This window comes from Erithacus rubecula (assembly GCF_903797595.1).
Source record: "Erithacus rubecula genome assembly, chromosome: 12".
NCBI classification, from domain to species: Eukaryota; Metazoa; Chordata; class Aves; order Passeriformes; family Muscicapidae; genus Erithacus; species Erithacus rubecula.
Genome location: NC_136664.1, coordinates 9,535,199 through 9,556,878, shown reverse-complemented (window position 1 = coordinate 9,556,878; position 21,680 = coordinate 9,535,199).

Genomic DNA, 21,680 nt, shown 5'->3' with positions numbered 1-21,680 from the left:
TTCTCACCAAGGTGATCAAATTCCTGGCACTACTAGTTCTAGTGGTTTACACATAAAGCTAAAATGTGGGGTTTGGGATGGTTGGTTTTGGGTTATTTTTGTTTTTTCGTGGGGTTTTTTTTTTTTTTCAGTTGAGGAAATGTTGAAAGAAAAATTGTTTTCATCCACTGACCAGGAACTCCAGCATGCTTGGTTCTGTTTTCTCAGTGATACAGGATGACAAGTCCCATGTGTTTGAACAGCACTGTATTTCAAATGATAGTGTGTAGTCAACAGTTGACATTGTTTTTCTTTGGAGAAACAGAGTCTCTATAAGTTCAATCTGGTGTTATCACCTAGAATAAAGGCATCTGATATCATTAGCCAGGCCCCAATGTAGATGCATTTACAAGTTTACTCCACAAAAACTGACCAAATAAAATCATCAGACCAAACTCAGTCTGTGAAACAGATCCACGAAACCTGTATGAAAGTGGAATTGTCTTCTTGCTGCTTTGCAAAGCACCATAGATCCATTTGTTTGCCTTCTCCTTTTGATACCCTGCATTGTTGAGGAGCATGATAGATACTGCTCCAGCAGAGGACAAACATTTTGATGGTGGTACCATTGCCTCCAAACCAGGCTAGGCTCAAAGTTGAAGAAGGAACAGCTGCAAGAACTGCAAGCTACAACCACAAATCCTGTTCCACAAGGAAATGGTTGATATTTCTAAGCAAGTTTTTTTCTGCATTCCAGCACAGAGTTTCAACACATTGCATTCTACCACCCCAAAATGGGACATACTCACCCCATTATGAATGCAAGGCTAACAACAAGTTCGAGTTCCCTCCCTTATTTCAGACCCAAGACACTCAGACAGATCCATTGTCATAAAAGCTTTCCTTCATTCCATCAATATTTCCAAAGAAATCTTTTATCAGGAGTTCCCAACCAGCTCCAATTGACTGTATGCACTTTGTGACCAAGAAACAAGCCACATTGTGCTCTGCTTCACAATGTGTAATTTTAAACCAACTCCAAAACTTGTTTTAAAAATCCTCCAGATTTACATGGCTAAAAATGAGATCAAGTTGTGTCACATGTTTCTTGGCTTGCTATGGTACAAATAGCAGTGCAGTTATATCCTCTGCAACCCACACTGAGAGAGCATATGCTCCTAATGGTATCCCTCAGTGCTTTCCTATCAAGAACAATACTTCAGGACAGCCTAACCACTATCACATTTTCTTCAGAAGGATTTGTGTGTGTACTTAAAAATAGCAGCAGGGAGTGGAGACACTTTAGAAGGATGTACCAAAACCCATGTTCAGCCAAGCCTCTGCTGAGCACTTTCCACAGCTGGGACCAGGGAACATGCCAAACAACCAATCTTTGTCTTCCACAAGGAAGAGTCCCTGCTCCAAAGGTGAATAGGAGAACCTGTTTACTCACAAAGGTATGGCAATAAAATCATAAGTCTCTACCAAAGCTTTATTATATTTTAACCTATTTTTCAGTAACACACAAAGATTTTGAGTTCTGTGTCATGTTTTTCTTCCTGCAGCAAGCATGGCTATTTCTGTCTTATCAAGGCAGGAACACTCTTGTCTGTCAGATTTTTGATACACAAGTTAAATAGTAAAAAAATTACTCTTTTTTTGAAAATCAGTTTTTCAGTGCATCCTTCCAAATGAAATAATAGTGGATTGCTCTCATTTCTACAGCTAGCAAGCTATGTGGTTTCTTTTATGAGCTAAATGAAAGGAGCATACAAAATAATCATTACGGATTTGTATGAAATTACTGGGTATGGAATGCAGTAAATCCCCAAACAAGATTTAACTATAGCTTGTAAGATATAATCATCAGGTAAAACTGCAGACTCTCCTTTTGTAAGATGCAGCAGAAACCTAATATTTTATCGGAAACCTTGATTTATGTTTAATAGCTCTGCTACCTACTAAAAAAGATCTTGTATTAGCAAATGGGTACAGATCCAGTCCATTAGCTTAGGACAACTGAAAAACTCAAGGGTTTTGTGAACTAATGCAATAAAATATCATTAAATACTGTAGCATGACAAGACAGACAGAAGGTTTGAGTTGAAAGTCAGGAGAAGTGTTTGAAATGAAGTAAAATGTACAATAGATATGTTTAGGTACATCTGGCTTACATTTGCAGTAGGTCGTCAGAGGACCTTAGTGTCTGTGATGTAAATGAATAACAGAGCCCTCAACAATTTAACTGTCATCAGTATAAATGCTTTAACTGGCACAGTAAAGCAAAGCTCTGGGCCTCTTTCTAAATCTCCATAAGCTCCTGGTCTGAATTATAAACTGGGGCTGCATTACCTGAAGATGAAAGCAGCCAGGTCAATTCACTTAAAACCAGAGAATTACCTCTGCAAAGCTGTGATGAGCAGCTAAGGAGCATGTGTGTGTGTATGTGTGGTTGTGTTTTTAATGTACAACTTCACAGAGACAAGAGGAACGTCTGACTGGGCAGTGATTCCAAACTCAGACCCAACAGTTTGGTGAGAAGGGAGGCAGACACTTGATTTTCAACCACTTGAAGCTCCTAGATTGTAAGGCTAAAGATAAGCCACCAGATAGATAATAGATGCCAATTAAGAAAACAACTGCAAGGAAAAAAAATTGCTTCTGTATCAGCTACTCCAAGTCTGCTATTTGCAAACCTTTCCCTATTAGGCAGCACCCTCCTGTTGAAGAAGTCTGACTAACAAGCTCTGTCAGTGACACTGAGTAAAGAGCTTTACTCAAATCCTCTCTCCCTCCCTAGGCACACTTCCTCCATTTTCTTTTGGCCTTTGGATCACAGTTTTGGGAAGCAGGAATTCTCTCCCAGATGCCATAGCACACATGACACCACCAGCACAATCCCACAGTACACCATTTAACCACAGCAGCCAGGTGGGACCCCTCCAGCTCTCTGGCTACTTTTGACACTCCTTTCAAAGCCACTGCTCCCACACAAATGTCCAATAACAGGGAGACAAAGCTGAGGGTGAGATTCCCAAGGCACACAAAACCCAAGCAGGCTTCACTTCTTTGAAATTTTGTGAGTTAGATATACTGAATAGTTTATTTGGGCAAGTGAAGGCAACTATACTTAGATGTGAAGGCAGACTGATCACATTTACTGTGATGTGGCCAAATTAGCATATTGTCACTATTACCTTCTGAGATCAAGATGAAATTATTTCCCTCCCCTCCAACAAACACATAGAATGTTCACTTTTATTATAAATTCCAAACAAATTAATGGATTCCAACATTCATCATCAAATTTATATTTCCTCCTCCACAGAGTCCTACCCCTGTAAGTAATCCTTAAAATTCGTCATGAAGCTTTCAAAACAATTTATGCAAACAAACATCAAGCAGAGCTATTTGTATTGGCAGCACATTTCACTTAACAACCTACAACAAGGAACAGATGGTCTGAGCTCTGGAAGCAGCTACAAAGAAAACAGTAGGAGCAAGTCCATCAGAAGCACTTTTTTCCCCCAATTTTGTGAAGATTACAGACTTGTTCTTGTTTATTTCTTTGATTAGGCTGTTATTTTATGTTCTCATGAATCCTTCCCTTGCATTTCATGGAGCAAATCCACCAGAAGCACATTCCCCAACTGAGGGTAGTTACAGAAGCACTGCTTTAAGAACTGAACTATCTATTCCTCACTGATTCAGGGCTCTCTAAAGTGGCAGGGAAGAAAACAAAACAACATGCAGATGTTGTACAAGGGATTGACAAATTTAAGGCAAACCCTCTCCACAATTCAGAGCTGTTTCTCCCTTTGCCCACCCCTTGGTCTCCAATATTGAAACAAAAATGCAGATTATTCAAAAGTGACATCAATTACAGATCCCTCAGTGCTATTGCTAGTCTTGTGTGATAGGATGGTGTTTCTCTTTTCCAAGGAGACCTTCATCTTGTGAAGATGAGTGACGAGAGGCCCAGGCTGAGCAGGGTGCAATGGCACGAGCAGAGCAGCAGCAGGATGAGTTATACCTGCAGCTGGGCAGAAGATTTGTGTCTGCCCATGCCAGATCAGAATACTCAAGAAACAAGAGGGCCACAGCTGCTTGGTACATTGTGGGAAGCAGTCTAACTAACAAATACCAGTAATAGTTATTCTGAAGTCAATCAGCCAGGAATAAAATAGAAATTAAGCAAAAATCTCTCCAAAGACATTCTTTAATGGAAGTATTTTTTCCTTGTATCAACACAAGTTAGAAATAGTTCTTACAGGAAATAAATACAATAGCCAACCATACCTATTAGAAAAGAAAAAAAGGTTTATCCCCAATGACTACTACCTCCATCATTAAAGTCACTGTCAGGTTTATCTGTGCTTTCTTCACAAAGATTCCTGTGAACTCATCTACAAATACTCTCACCCAGACCTGGATTTAATTTGGATAACATTAGGGACAACCAACATGCTTGCATAGCTATCAGCCCACCAGCCAAAAGTACTCTCCTGGAGGCAAATTAATACCCTAGAGCTACACAGGGATGAATACAGACCATGATTTAGAAAGAAAAATAAACAAGGAATGAAGGACTTCTGACCAGAGACAATCATGACATCTTGAAGTAACAAAAAATCTTTCTGAAGGGTATTAACCAGGGTGGAAACAGAGGTCAGTATGGAAAGGTTTGGCTTTGAGAAGTGAAACCATGTCGAATTTCAGTGGAGTAAAATCAAGGACAAAGCAGACCAAACTGACAGCTTAATAGGACCTTTGAGCATGACAGTTCAATAAACTTTGTTCCACACAACACTATAATTTCATGTTTCATACTCTTGTTAGTGAAGGAATTTCATAACAGGATGACTACAAGCTGTTTTCACTGGCCCCCTTGGCCATCTGTGATGGCCAATTCTTACATACCAGCCATGTCTTCTGCTGGACAACTGCACAGGCAAGCAACTAGAACACTCCTGAGGCACAAAACCAAAAACAAACAGCGGCACCACTTTCTTCCTTGTGTAGCATCACAGATCCAAGCTTTTTTTTTTTTTTTTTTTTTTTTTTTTTTTTTTTTTTTAATTTTTTTTTGGGTGGGGGGGTGTTGGTGAAATACAGCTTGCTAAGGCAAAAGCCCAGGCACACAACATATTTCCTTTCAGAGCAGCTTTTCCCATTACTCATCTGGCAGCTGGAACAGGAAAGCAAACTCAAATGATAAACCAACAGTGCAGTTGAGTAAAAGGTGTCTCAGGGAAAACAGCTGGGGAAGAGTATCTGGACAAGCTTTGCCATGCAGACATTGCTCCTAGGTTTTACTTGAAAAGAAAAAAGTGAAGAAAATATACAAGCTGATTTTTCAGGACTTGAACAGTCTGACTGCAGTTTAAACCAATTTGAGAGTAGGTACAGCTCTGAGTTCACCATCTGACCCTGCAACATGATACCCAAACTGAGCAAACAGTTTGAAGTTCACTTCAGATTTCTTCATTTTGAGGATTACGATGAAGCATTTCCTGAGATGTCCCTCTTTAAACAGCTAATGGCATGTGACAACCAAATGCTTTTACATCTTACATCTAAAGTTGCAAACACTTGGCCTCTCCCATAAGAAGAGAAATATGTAGCAGCCCCAAGAGCTGGAAATCTGGGGCCTCACCAGTCTCCTTCTACTTCAGCAGGCACTGGATGCAACCAGGAGTTCTGTCACTGCAAGTGGAAAAAATCTTCTTTACAAATGTCTCTCAGTGAGGGCCCACAAGAGCTGCAGTGGCTCGATGGCACTGGGGGGCAGGGACAGTGCCCCCAGCACAGCCACACGTGGGTCTGGGCACCCCAGCCCCCAGAACTGCTGCTTCATGCCTTTGCCCACTCTCCTTTCCCATGAGATGCACATGGAATGATACCAAATGCACCCACCAAATCACAACACAAAGCAGAATTTCAGAGGCACAAGTGGAAGTAGATGCTCAGACACTTTGGTGACCTCCCCCAGGTGTGTCTTAAGGATTTTGAAGTCAATAAAATAAAATGGCACCATCAGGCAAAAAGCTGTCATTTCACACAGGTTTCCAGGCTCCACAGGCTGGAGGTCAGAAGGGCCACTGTGTTTTATGGACCACAAGCCTTTATGGATCAGAGCCTTTTCTAGGGAAGGCTGCAAGTTCTGGAAGCATTGAAAAGCATATGTGTGTCCTATTTATACACAAAAAAATAAAAAACTTCATTGACAACCAGTGAAATTCTTGGCTTGATTTTATCTCTATTTTCAGTTTGCAAACTTGCCTGTTTGTACTGAATTTTACTTTGAAGTCAACAATATAATTTCTGAACTACTATAACCCCAAGAATCACACTTAATTATTCCATCATACTGAGCAAGAGGCATCACAGCACAAACAAAGCACCAGAACCCAACTCCTGACTAACCCATGCCCTGACACTGCCTCTGGATTTTGCTGAGAACACCAGACCCAAACTATTTTCAAGAAAAGATTAAAAATTGGGATGTTTGCTATTGAGTTTCAAATTTGCTTCTATTGTAGAAATGCTGCTTCAGCTGAATTTGGTGGAATTACAGGAGCTGATTAGGTTAACCACTGACTATGCGTCCTGGAGGGCATCTGACAACATGGCCTGACCCAAATTATTTAATCTTGATCCAGTTTTGAACCATTCAGTTTTAAGCTCCACGTATCTCCAAGAAACAAAACAAGGTAATACAAACTTCAGAGCAGCTTTTAAATTTGAGAGGTAGCAAGGCTCAGGCCACAAACACAATTGCTCCCAGCCATGCAGGGCAGCAAGAAACAAAGCCTGGCTGCTCCTGCTGCGAGTGGAAAACTTTCCCAGAGAGGGTTGTGCAGGGAGAGGGTGGGTCTGGTGGCAGTCCTGCACAAGGATTTGGTGTCAGCCAAGCCTTGAGCTTCAGGACCCAAGGGAAATGTCTGGCCAAAGGATAGAAAAGGGTGAAGGAGCAGAGGCAGACTCAGGAATGTGAGCCAGGCATGTGAACTCACAACCTGGCTCCTTTGTGCCAGGAGAGGGACCAGACTGAGGGTCCCTGCCCTGTATTATTTGTATCCATCAAATATCAAAATTGACTCTCCAGATTCAACCATAACCTCGAACCTGGCCCCAAGATATTTCCCAATAAATGCATCATTAAAAGAACTCCAATTACTTTGGTTTGGGGTGTTATTTGTCAGGCTGAAGGCAGCCAGCCACACTGTGTCAATAATAATGAACTTATTAGCCTAGAAAGGATAAAACATTGATCAAATTGCTACTTGCTTACACCTTTCAACAGCTTGCTCAGTAACAGTATTGGATGAAAATACCTGAACCTTTGCACCAAGGGATTTTTAAACAGCACAGGAAGCATGCAGGAGCTTTCCTAAACTGCACAATGCAGCAGCATGAAAAACCACATGCTGCATCTCCTCAGGCATTCAGTGAGACAGCAGAAGCTGCAAAGCTGTGCTAGCACACTCCTCATCAGCCCAGGGGAAGCAGATTTATTAATTCAGGCCAAACAGCCCTGCACCTTAGCTGTAGCCACAGGGATGCATTCACAGAGGTTGTAGATGTTTTTTCAACTTCTCAACATTGTGCCATGCACCTCAAAATCTGAATTGCTCAGTTTATCTCAGGACTCAGTTCAGTTTCAGATAGTTTAGCCCATATATTTTACTACCAACAGCACACAAGAAAACCCCAGTTGAAGTGCACCAGTGGGGACAGCACGAGCTGACCAGCACTGCAGAACAAGGCTGGATGGGATCCCCAAGCCTGGGACACCTCTTCTCCTCCCAGACACAGGGGTAACATTCACACCCTCCCACTGCAGCCAGGGAACAGGACAGGGCTCACCTGGGTCCCCTCCCAGCTTCCCCTTCCTGACAGGATGCCAAAGTACCCCAAAACTGAGAAACTGTGCCTCAGCCCCCTCTGCTCCTGTGCCATTGCAGGCTGCTTTTAATTATACCCAGGGCAACACAGCATAAATCCTGAATACTGAACCTATTTCAGTAAGGGACAGCAGTTTTCAGTCTTCCCAGCCTCCAACCTCAGCTGGCAATTCTGAAAGAGCCATGTCCTGGTGAGGCAGCCAAGCCCTCTCCCATACACTCCTGACCTACAGATATGCTTAATATGTTAATTTTTGTTTTGCTTTCAGAACAAAACCTGCCTTTTAAATAAAATTTTAACAGATTCTAAACCAGAAACACTGCACTCCCCTGAGGCATTAAAAAATGCAAACTGAAGACTTCCCATGTGTCGGGGTTATTACTTATTTCCTTCTAAAAACAGAAGAAGTGTTGCAACAGTTGTAATGCTCCAGCTCACTAGGCCAAGAAGATGTTTTCTTTCTGCACACTCATTAACCATAGTGTGGAACTCAATAACTGTTCTAATTTCCTACCTTAAATGTTTTTCTTCCCCCCAGTTTTCATTTTATGCTTCACATTTACATAGGACTACACTCCACCACTTACCTTGAGAGTCCTGCTGCTGTCAAACACAATAAAATGAAAGGAAAGTGTCTGGAATCACAGAAGCTTTAGTGTTGAAAATTTTAATTTAATTTCTAGAAATGAATTTAAGCACTCAAAGCTTTCTTTGTCAGCCACAAATGAGAAATTGATAGGCTTTGAAGGCAAGCAAATGTTTTTTTAGTAGAATCTCTCGAGTAAATATTTATGTTAGATATAATAACAGATGTTATTTCACACCACAAATTAAATATCAGCTAGTTATTAAATCTGGTGCAATGCCATGAAACTCTTGGGCACAGTTGCCCACAGTAGGTGCACTGTGGCTGAGCTGCAGGATGGTTCCCTCGTCTCAGCTCCAAACCCAGAGAATGCAGCCAAGCTGCTGCCATGGCCTCAAGGGCCCTTGGCTGAGCCCAGCTCAAAGGCAGATTTGCTCTGTGACACAGGGAGGAATTACCTGACCACGCCACATTGCTGCTGCTTTGCAAAATGCTCTTGGCTTCAGGGCCAAAACACTGCTTAGTGTCTGGTTTGCAAGGACACAGAGCCTGTGAAAGAGAGAAGAGAGCCCAGCAGGGAAAGGGAAGGGAAGGGACAGGACCCTCCATGCCCTGGGCAGCCCAGCAGCTCCCCCAGCTCAAATACACTGGACTGTGTGTGCCCCTCGTGGGTGACATGGTCTGTGTGGGAGCACACTGGCCTGTCATCTTTGAAGCCTTAAAGGTGCAGAAGACATTGAATTTAGTTCCTAAGAACGTACCAACATTTACACACCTGAGGCACAACAGAGACAGACCCTGCATTGTGCAAAACCAGCCTGAACCAGCCTGGACAATGACACCAACAGGGCAGACAAAGGCTGCCAGGGGCAAACACTCAGCTCTGAGGGGCTCCAGAAGAGATGCCCCAGTGCAGCCCAGAGCAGGGCCAGGCAGGCTGGAGCCCTCTGGAGCCCTCTGGAGCCCTCTGGAGCCCCTCTGGAGCCCCTCTGGAGCACAGGCACTGCACTAGCTCCACCACCACACAACACCCTGCAGGAGGTTAAGGTGCAGGGGCAGATGACAATGCTACCTTTTTTTCCTCTAACTACCTTACTTGGCTAATTGCACAATCACAAGAAGGCTTCAAAGCATGCCAAAGAGTGGGATAATGGCACTTCATGGGTGAATAGGCCTTTCATTTCTCTTTTTTCCTCTAATAACCACTGATGACAAACCATTATCTTACCATCTTGTCCTACCTTGTTGTGTCTTAATGCATGTATTTAACAAGATTACTTAAGAGTGTAGCACAAGGGATGCCTAATAAGGCAAGAATAATAATTTTGAAAGTTCCACTTTATCTCTTATTACTGCAATATTTTTGCCTCTGCCTTGGCAGAGCAGGAGGCTGTAAACCAGCAGAGCTGGGTAATGGGATTCCTTGACTCCACTCAGAGCTGCTTCACTGCATGGAATTACAATATTTGTTTATACCATGGCTCTTTTGGGTAAGGCACTCACAAGTCACTGCAAAACGGCAGAAAGGAGAGGGAAAATTTGGCTGCAATAGCCAAAGCAGCAGAGGGAAGGGATAAAGGAAACATTCTTGAAATCAATTGTGCCCATAGCACAGTGCAAATACCCAGGCACATTTCCTGACTGGTGCAGTGATACCCAGGTGGGCAGCAAGCCTGCAAACCCACAGAGCTGGCAGCAATCACTCAGCACACAGCAACTCTGGCACAGGTTTGGTCCATGAACAATCCCACTGAATTAAAGGTAACAACACATGCTCAAAATCAGGACAGATTTCAAACAGAACTTAATGAGAGAATAACTATCTCCATTGTCCTGTCCAAACTGGAGGGTGAGCAGCAGCTTTGCTGCAGGTCCTGCTGGAAAGGATCATGAAACCCCTCCAGCAGAAACACTGCAGTGCACAGTCAATCAGACAAGTTATTTAAGCATGAAATGCTCACAATTCCCTCTCTGAAGTACTATCAGGTTGGGAGAATTTTTCAGCAAGATGATGCAGTTCCAAAAGTACATCAGATCACAGGTTGCCATGGTGCAAAATAAGGCATGTTCATGCTATTGGCAGACCATCATAATATTTTCCTCTGTTCATCAGGATAATAAAACAGAGTAAAGCTTCTCAAACACAAAATTAAGCCAGAATTCTAGCAAAAAGGGGATAGGAATAGTGCTGCATCTCACTAACTATCAATGAAGAATACAAGCACGTATTTTGAAAAGAAAGACATATCCATAGTATGCTAAATACAATAAGTATCAATTAAATCATTATTAACAATCAAAATCTAATTTCTTTCTGTCACTTTCTGATATCTTAACTAAAGGTATATTTGCAATACTATTATAACGAGTTACAGTTCAAGCAATAGAGCTGCTTGCAATAATTCAGAAACATGTACACTTTCATATGAATATATCATGCCTAACTAATGAGATTGCTCATTTCATAACTTCAGTTCCATTTTTATTATTTCATAAAACTGGAAGTCCTTATCCATTTTATGAAAAACACCTTTGTGAAATTCATTAAATAAGCATAAAAAATTCATTAAACAAGTGAATTGCATTCATGGCTGCTTTGATGCAAATGCCCTTTAAGCAATGTAAAACTCCATATTGATTTAACCTTTCATGTTCTGATATTTCCATGTGGAGATATATATATAAATATATATATATCTATAAAAATCTTTATTCAAGGAATGAAATTAAGTGCTGATCCCTTGATCTCCAGCCAGGGTGAGGTAGATTGGTCAATTTGAATAGTCACTGCTGATCAGCAAACAGCTGAGTCTGTATTAAAACATAGCACTAGTATTTCTGTATGTCTTTGCTGGCAAATAAATACACATATAATATATTGGGCCAAATCAATATGATGCCTGAAATTTCCTCTGTAGCAGAAAGTCAGCCCAATATTGGCTGAGTCCTGTGGGACTAGTTATAACAAGCTCCTGCTGGTGAGGCAGAAGGTGGATGGGCTGAGTACCTGGTGACTGCTCGTTCTCTTTACCACTGGAAGCTGCTGCAAACTGTGCAGCCAACAAGCCAGGGGCTGCCTGGACTTGACTTGGGGCAGCTGGGGCATGGGGAGCTGCCAAAATGAGGCAGCAGCTCCATTTTTTGGGGTCACTCTGTGTCCCTTCAGTGGTTTCAACAGCCACTTGTCTCACTAACTTTAAACTCCACTAAAACCACAATCTTTTCCCAGTGCCTAAGGCAGGGTGAAGAGTGAAAGAAATCACTAATCCCTCATCCAAGAGCCATTCTCTTCTCAGTGTTTCCAATGCATTGGACAACAGAGAGGATAACCTGAGAAAGAGGCACCTGCAACAAATACATCTGCTACTGAAGACAGCATCTGATTAGACTCTGAATTGTCATGGAATAATGCACTTTTACTCCTCCAGCCATCCAAAAACTCCTGTTGATGAGAAGCAATCATTTCCTCTAAAGATTTATGCTAGTCTAACTGCAGCAGCCTATGAGATATCCAGTGCACTCCAGAACACCCTCCCAGAGCTGAGGTTCACCAGGATCTCAGCAGTGTGAGGCATCTCACCCACCACAAACCCTTCTGGCAAGGAGGGCACCATGCAAACCTGGCCCCAGGCTTTCAGCAGTCCCAGGGGCACTGACTGCAGCAGGATTCCAAAATCCTCCCCCTGAGCCAGGCCTGGCTGTGACAGTGAGAAGAGCAGGGGCACCCATTGCTGGGCTGTCCCTTCTGCTCTGCTTCATATCCACGAGTTTCAATGAAGAGAATGTCACCAAGCAGTGCTGACATGGAGGGGAGGGTAACACACCACCCTTCCAGCTTCCCAAGGCTCACACTTCAATGATGCCACTCCTGAATCACCTTTACAGGCCTCATTTTCTTCCCCTCCTCTCCTGCACACTTCCTTTTCCCTCAGCTCATTTTTCTCCAGCAAACTGAGCCAGGAACAACCCCTATTTCCATTTCTAACCATTTAAATTATAAACAATAATTTTTACACACCAAAACAGGTCTTTAATTCTCATATTTCCCTCCAAAGTACACCCAGACATCCTTATTCTCAGTAAGCTGAGCCAAACAAAACAAATCAAGTCTCTAGGCCAGGCTTTCCAGGAGTTAAAAATAAGCCCCAGAGTATTAAAATAAACTTCAAAAAGAAAAAAAAAAAAATCAGAAAACATTTTTAAAGTATCATCATTTTTAAAACTCTCCAATTCTTAACCAATGTTCCAGAAGCTGCTGTTACAAGAAGAAAAAACAAAAAAGTTTTGACTATTTTTCCCCAAAGAAAAAAGAAATCACATTGAAAATTAGGTTTGTAATAAAGGAGTTTCAGCCTTAAATCACAGAATTGCATAAGCCAGCACAGCATAAAGCTCCTTCTACTTCTATCATCACAACAGTGAACAAAAAAGAGAGATGAAAACATCCTCACTTCCCACTTTTGTACTTCCCAACCCTCTGACACTCACTGCTCCTCAGCTGGCTTCCTCTGCCCCAAAGGGCATCTGCCACTGAACAAGCCCAAAATAGTATCTGAAGCCATTTAACTCAATCATTATTGGGTTTTAGTTCACACCTCCCTTGACACCATTGGCCAACAATAAGGCCTCCAGGTACCCTGCAAATTTTTAAGCATCAACAAGACTTACAAGGGCACATTTCCACCTGCAGCAAGATTTAAAACTGGCTTTGTAATAATTAAAAGAGGGAAAAAAAAAAGGGGAATAAAAACCTTGGGAGCTTTTATCACAATTACTAATTTAAGAGACAAACTATATTTTATTCATAGTTCCAATAGTAAATTTGCCTTCTGTACATACTGCTGTTGATGCCTAAAATAAGATGTGCAAGAAGAGAATCTTGTGCCTAAGGCTTTTTTAGGCTAATACACAAGTCAAGCGAGTTCTTCAGCAGAGCCCCACTGTGCAAGGGCTGCAAACTCACACAAGTGTCAGCCCTGCAGGTTTAGTCAGAAACTAGATTTTAATTGACGAAAATTATTGGTCTGATAGCACCATGACTTTTAAAATTTCACTGTCTGCATGCTATTGGAAATAGAGGTATAGACTACAGAGAGCCTAGAGCACAAACAACTCATTCACCTGATGAATTGGCAGTGATATAAAGTTACTTCTTTATGTTTGGGGGAAAACTATTGTCATTAAATTTTGCAGGTGAATGAGTAGATCTGAAGTGCCTTGAGGTCAGTGTGACAATTCCAGCTGAAAGTCTGTCCAGGAGCTTCCAAGACCTCTGACTTGTGCAATCACTGAAATATCACACTTTGGTCAAACAGATGTTGCCAGAGATGCCAGCAACCCTCCCTCTCACACACACAAGTGCAACCCAAATGCACAGTCCCAGCTCAGCTGTCCTTCCACAAGTTATTGCAGCTGCAAAAACCAGGCTGCTGTTAATCTGCAAAGGGCTTTCTGCAGCCTTTCCCTTGCATTTAAATCAGCTTCACTTGAGGAAAAAAAAAAAAATTGTTTGTTTTAGCTAGGCTAACTAATCAGTGATGTGTTTGGCTGGAAACCTGTTATGTTTTGCTACTTTATCATGTTGCTATTTCCATGTTCAAAAGCTAGTTAAATTATTTACGCTACACTTCATATATTGTGTACAACACTTGCCTTGACATGAACAGCAGCAACTGCAAAGCCAGTTTCCTTGAGCCAGGGCTCCAGAATAACAGAGTGCTGTGCTTTGCAGGGAAGGACCCATTCAGAGCCTCAACTCATCCTTCCTCCCTACCCCAACAAAAGAACATTTTAAAGAAAACAACCAAACAAAAAAAAACAACAACAACAACAAGAGCACACAGACATTAATTGGCTTCAAAGTCTCAAACAGCAGTGTTAATTTAATTCTGAAGAATATTACAAAACATGGAGTATAAGAGGAATAAGCTGAGCATTAGCTCAGTGTAAGAGCCTACCTACATCTAAAATTCACTGTGAATGATAAATTGCTTTCAGCCAATAACACCCAATATTATTTTAAAATGTATATTATGGAACATGTACTTCAAGAGGCTCTGTGAATATTTTATTATACCATCCCAATCATTTAGACTGTGTGATATACATCTCATTGTAGTTGCACTCCCTTTTAAAGTACAGTTTGATTTTCTCCCTGTCTTTTTATTTATTTAACTCATAACTGGGTTGAATTACCATTCCTTTGCTCATCAGCAACCAAATTGGGCAGAGTTAAGAAACCCTGAAAACTTGGGAAGAACTTCTGTGGCCAGAAAACATAAACCTCCTCAGGTATCTCAGAAGCCTGAAATCACACTCTAGTGACCAAGGGAACACACTCTCCCCTGCCCTGCTGTTCTGAAGTATCACCCAGCAGCATTTAAGGAAGAGACACTATTTTAAAAATATGAGTGTTGCAGCAGGATGGGGCTCCTACAGCTCTGCTGCTGCAAAAGCTAACACCTGTTTTTCTGAGATCCACTATGGACACTGGCACAGAGTCAGCCATTTCTGATGCTCTCACCTGGCAGAAAATCAGCAGGCACCTCTGCAAGCTGGAGTGTGGATTTTCAGAGGCACCTCACCCCATTCCAGCTGGCTCTGGATTCCCCACTAAAGCAAGGGCTGCAAACAGTGACATGGGCAAGGAACACCACACACACTCCAGGGTAACTCCAAGCAATGGCCATCTCCAGCAGAGCCAGTGGTGCCTTCCTGGGATGAAATACGAGCAAAAAATACCATGGTGCTGTACAGACAGACTGCAACAAAACTTGTGCCTAAGAAGTTCACAGATCTATTTCCCTTCACTGTATTTTGATATATGGAAAAAATAACTTGCACAAAAACAGAACAGTGGTCACAGGCTGGGGAAGGACATTATAAACAAAGTCTTTTGTTATAATATTACTACACTTTCCATATTGATCAGTAAGCCTACAAGCTGCTAAGTGCCTTACTGTATATTGTTATTAAAATTCAGTTAAGAGGCATTTTACTGAAGCAGGTCAGGGCTGAGTGATTCCCCCAGTTCAAGCTTTGATATTGCACAGGTCTTGTGAATTGAGTCATAGATATCATGAAACATTACAAGTCAAATCAATATTTTATAGCCTTTTCACAGACCATGAGTCTGAAACTCTATCAGCATGGTGTTCTGAACAGAAGGATTTGCAGGAGCTAAAATAATTTACACTAATAAGGCAGTGACCCATGCAGTCCTTAATGATCATTTAGCTTTGGAAATACATCTAACCATTATTGAGTTGCTTGGGAGTTGTGGGATTTTTTTCAGCAGAAAACTTCTAAATCAGATTAAAGACATAAGCAGTAACCCAACCACAAAGCTCAGTTTTGTTTAATGTAAATTCATTCCTATTATATAAACTGCTAAATTAAGAAATGAGGTATTTAAAACAAAGAGGTTAAAACACAGCCACAAAGACACAAACAAACATAATAGAAATCCTTAATTCCATTTCTTGCCTTGTTTGCTTATTGAAGTGCCATATGTTTCTGTAAGTGCTATGAAAATATCATAAGATCATAATTATATGGTTCGTTGAATTATAGAGTAAAGAAGCCACTTATTTACATTTAAATATGAACAGTAGTAATTGAAATGTCACATGCTTCTCTGTTCTTGACTCCAGAAAAATATTTATCTACCAACAGCTTGATGTGCTTTCAACAATGGCCTGGATTCATGAAAGGGATTGTTACTCACATCACTCTCTGCTTTTATTTATTTCTCCCTTATGATTTACAAACTCCAATGGGGGCTCCTGAAGTCCCCAGGCACTGACATAGCCCTGAAGACATTGTGATGTAAACAGGTACTCAGGATTGTTACTAAGTTGGTGTTCAATAATTCTTTGACCTGTCAATATGTGAATCCCTGCAATAGCTTTAGGAATTCAATTTTAAATTGACCTCATTGAGCTGATGCAAAAAACAACTGCAGAAGTATTTAAACTGATTAGCTCCTGTTAAAGTCCAATAGCAAGTACACCCAAGCCAAGCTGATGTACACACAGAGAGGGTTACAAGATTAAAATCAAAATAGCAGAACTTGAACTCAGTGAGGGCACTGCAGCCCTGGACACATTCTACTGTAGCAAACTCACCTAAAGCTTGACCCTCCTTACAACACTACCAAGTGTCAGCAGAAATAGGTTCAATTCTTCTAAGGAAACTGAAAAGAAGAGCAAAGGCCCAAAGCAGAGGAAAGCAATTCACTATGAAGAGCACATCACTCAGACACACACAGCAGGGAAGGCAAGGGCCAACACCAAGTATTTCTATTTTTGTTACATAGTAATAATTCTCATCATGCAAGGACTGATGTTGGGTCATTCTCTTGCTGTCCTTCTCCAAGAGAGCTTTTTCATGCACTGCCTGAGAAGACCAGAGTTAATGGTAAAGCTTTCCATTAACAGAAGCACTTTTAGGCTAATGCTAAACCAATGAATCCAAGTCACCTGCTCTGGTCCCCTCCACCTGTCTCAAAACACTCTTTGTTTTCTAGCTTAATAATTAAACGTACCAACATCCTTCTTGAAGACTCTGAAAACAAGCTAGGCTGACTGGAGTTTAGTGAGGGCAGGTAACATTTGCAGGGAAATGCTCAGGAGATGAGATCTGGGGGAAATCACAATTTGCATCAAACACTAACAGAACTCTTCAGCATCATCAAAAACCAGCAGAGCTCCAGCACTGCTGCTGGGGCTCCAGGAACACTGGGCACTAGTGACCAAGCCTGGCTTATGAAGGATGCTGGGGTTTAAGTTTTCTGTGTTTCCTTGATGCCAAAGGTCTGCCAGATGCCTCTCACTGTTACCCCTCCTTCTCTAAGCTCCAATAAAACAGCTGCACTTCATCACTTTGCCACACAAGGTGGGCTTGAAGGACAAATATGGGGCAAATTAATGGCAAAAATGAGTACAAGTGCAGACTACACTGATGCTATCCTTAAAAAAAAACCAACAAAATCCTTGGGCAGAGCAAGAACATTCTTCCTGCACCACTTTGAACCATTTCCTGTGGAGTTCACTCTCAATGTCTACAAACAATACAGGTTTTTACTAGCTTTGGACACTGCTTCTACACATGTATTTATTAATGCTAGAGACTGATTGTGTTCAGTCTATGTGTGGCATTTAGCCATTCATAAAGGAATTAATCTGACACTAAACATGACATTATTCATATTGTTTTCTTTCTATTGTTTTTTTTTAAGTTTTTACTTCACTTAACACACATGGCCAAATCAAAGGCACAGAGATGACAAAAGGCAGCCACTGCAGCCATGGTGCTAGCCAGCCCCAAGAAGGATGGATAAACATTCAGGCTCAACAGAAAAGTACAGGTAAAACAACCTATGGAGCAATATTTTTAGTGACTGATAAAGGGCACAGAAAGCAATGAGGACAAGCAAGCCAGGCAAGGACTGCATAAGGCAATTCCAGCACTGCTGACTGCCCACTGCACATTTGCTCAGGCTTTTGCCAGCTCTGCATAATCAAAGAGGCACTGAGAGCTGATGCATGAGGAGCAAACCAAGCAGAGGAACAAGTCTTTGTCCATCTTTAGGGTACAGCCTTTGGGAGCCTGTGCTGTGAAATTTTGGGGAAGCAGCACCTCCCACAGTCACCTCACTGCCCCCAGCCAGGGGCCCAGGCAGACCCACCCACCACTCACTGCATCCGTGCTTTTGGAACAACTAATTCACCTTTCAGAGCCAAAAGCACCCAGAGAAAGATACATAAATATCTCCTCCACCACTACCACCAGTACAGATCTCTGGTGCTAAACCCAGTCACTCAAAAACCAGCACAAATTTTACAAAGATCAGAAGACAAAATAAAATATAAAATAGCCATGGGAACTGTAGCACTGCCTGAGTAGACATTCAAACATTGCACAACATCATATTAAACCCTTCCTTGAAAATAATAAACACTGCAGATCCCTGTTCCAGCTTTGTTACATTTTAGTATTCTTTGCTTCATTGCCCATTTACAAATCATGAAGAATTCATAGATGAATAATGGACTGAGAATAATATCCATGTATGTATATATATAAAAAACATAAAACCCAGCACAAGCCAAGAAGAGGATAAGCTCTTCCCAGGCACAGTAAATTAAAGACTAAAGCAATAAAATTAAAATTAAAAAATCAAACCAATGCTGCTAAGTGTCTAAAATTATTTCCAGTAGCTCTGATGAGCAGTCATTATTCTGTTCCACAATAAAGCATGTCACTTCATTGTCCATAGAGCCTCCCCACAATATATAAATGAATGATTTCCTGGAGGTTTCCCCATTGTCTCTAGAGAATTTACAACACACTAAATTTAGCTCCTGTGTCTCCTTCAGGATGATATGCTACTCCAGCTACAGGCTGCTGTGTGCCTGGACAAGGACAGAGGTACCTCCACCCCAGGAAACCCCCTCCCCTCCTTGCAGCCCCTTTGCCCTCCCCTCTCTCCCCATGTGCAGAGAAGCCCTTGGGAAGTGCTGCCTGTCCCAGGGCTCTCCCCAGAGCCAGCACCTTCAGCCCTTCCCTTTTCTTCCATTTGCAGTCACCATCTCTGCCTGAAAGATGGGTACAACTTTGGAACCCAAATTCTATTTTCAAAAGGAAAGTAGGCCTGTGGCATACAAGCTGAATGGACTTCCAGCAAAGCTCATGCCCTTAAATCACTCATGGAATGAAGTCATGCCCACAACTGGATTCCTGAAACCTATTATCCACAGCTTGGCTTTAACTTTCTTTAAAAAAAAAAAATAAAAAAGTTATTTTTATTTTTAAAATTTCATTGCTGATTATTACTCTCTATAGAAATAATGATGCCTTCTCATTGTGAAAGTCTATCAGTGAAAACATATACCCTTTTATGAGTTAAACTGTTTGGAATAACTTTTAAACAATTACTCAACTCCTCTGAAATTTCTTTCAAGGGATTGAAGGTTTATCCTGTATTAAATTATGTGGATTTCTCATGGATTATGCATTTTTCAAAAATTCACTCATTACAGATTAAAGAGAGAAAGGGAAGTTAGAAAGGACACAATAGGAAAAAAAAAAAAAAGATCAGTAAAGAAAAATATTTTAAATATTAATGACCAAGGGGGAAATGGAAACACATTAAAGGCAAATGTGAGAGCTTTTAAATATGTTATTAAAATTGATTTATAAATGAGACTCTTCTTTAACCACGTGCTTTAGCCTTCACTACTTATTTCCTTCTGCTATCTCTCCAAGCATTGGTGCCACCACTCAAAACTTATGGCATTAAGGAAAGATATCCAGAAAATTGTTAGGCTGGCAACAACTATGGGCAGCTCAAGCTGGAAAACATCATTCTATTAGGAATCTCAGAATGAGATGAGAAACTGGCTACTTGCAGACCATCTGTTGCAGGTGAGTCTGGGCTGCCCTGCTCCCCCACTCTGCCCAGAGCCACCCCACAGTGGGCAGTGGGCAGGGACTGGGCAGTGCACAAATGCAGACACTGACTATTCACACAGACAGAGAGGACACTCAGAGCTTCTGATCCCCTTCTCCCTCTCCATGCCCTGCACCAGCCCCCAGGGCTGAGCCATGGGCAAACCAGAGCAGCATTTCCAAGGAAAACTGTCTGCAGGTTGATGCTGAAGGGCTGGAGAAGCCTGAGCTGTGCACCTGGCTGTGGCTGTGAACCACACACAGCATCCAGCACGCTGCAAGCCCTTCCTTCCTGCTGCTCCAGATCCCATCAATTACCCCAGGAGCTGCATTTTTGGGATGCATCTTCTGGAGTTTTTCAGCTTTGAAAAGAGTTCCAGTAGTGCCCCACAGGACTGGGACAGCTGACTGCAGATTGCTGCTGGCATGTCAGAGCCCAAGCCACTGCAGCTTTAGAGCTGCACAGGGTGCATCACCACCAGCAATGAGCAGCACCTGAAGCCATGTGACTCCTGGGTCATGTTTTTATTAAAGGACAAAGCAGCAGAATATGTATTGCTGAAACAGACTAATTAACATAACCAAAATTGTGAAAATTATCCTTAAAAAGAACAAATTCTTGTGGAGGAATTTGTGTAAATGGACAGCATAAAAGTGCATATAACAGTATATGTTTTAAAAATTATATAGTATTTATTTAATTTAACTTAAATATGAAAAATGTTTTCTCTTAAAGCTGCTATCTATCATAAACCACCATAACATTGTAGGCAAAGACTCCAAACAGAAATATAAAACATCACTGAGAACTACAGATCTTGTATGTTGGATTTTGTGGGGAGAATGATCCACAAAACTCATTCTGTATGTCCTCATAAGATCCTTTTTTATAGCAGGTTATGAATCATCACATGATATCTTTAAATGGATGATCAATACTATATTTTCCCATAAAACGTTTGGTTTGAAATCCGATTTTAAGTGCATTAGAGTTTTTGTGCACTGAATGAGTGAGAGTCATAATAAATTGTCATCAAATATGAAAGAAATATAGCTTAGATTAATTGCCATATTTATTTATGAGTCTATAAAATACATTGTGAAAGTCCTGGCACATTTTTGGGATACCAGTTTGAACTTTCAAGCAAGTTAAAAGCATTAAACAAGACTGGGAGTAGATTTATTATTGGAATGTTTTTAATTGCAGTTTCAACCAGACACAGGTATTAGAATGGCTGTGCCCTTAATGGCCATCTCATGTGTTTTTTCTTTAAAAATGATATACTTTCCATATTTTTATTGATTTCACAAGATTTATTGTAGATTAGTGCTGGTTGTGTGTGAAATTGCAAGTGGTCCCAGCTTCCCCAGAGTAGAGGGCTGCAGATGGCCACTGCTGGAGCCACTCCTCCCCAGTGCCCACAGCCCCCAGCACAGCCTGAAATTCTGCTGAAAGACCAGAGAAAAACCTGCTTTACCTGGAGAAGACTGGCACAAGAGTCCTCAGTGAACTACCCAGAGGGTCCTGCTCTGCACTCATTTCTGCAAATGCAAAGTGGAGTTAATTCATTTGGAGGATTTGGAGGGGGAGCCCAGCTGAGCCCTTTCTTTACTCAGATGGTAACTAATGAAGAGACTCAAAGCAAACAGATTTGATGGGGTGGGACTGTCTTGAGTTAAGTATTTTCTGGGTTTGGAACAAATTATAGTATCTCTATGTTTCTAATGTACAGTAAACACAACTGGGGTTTTGTAA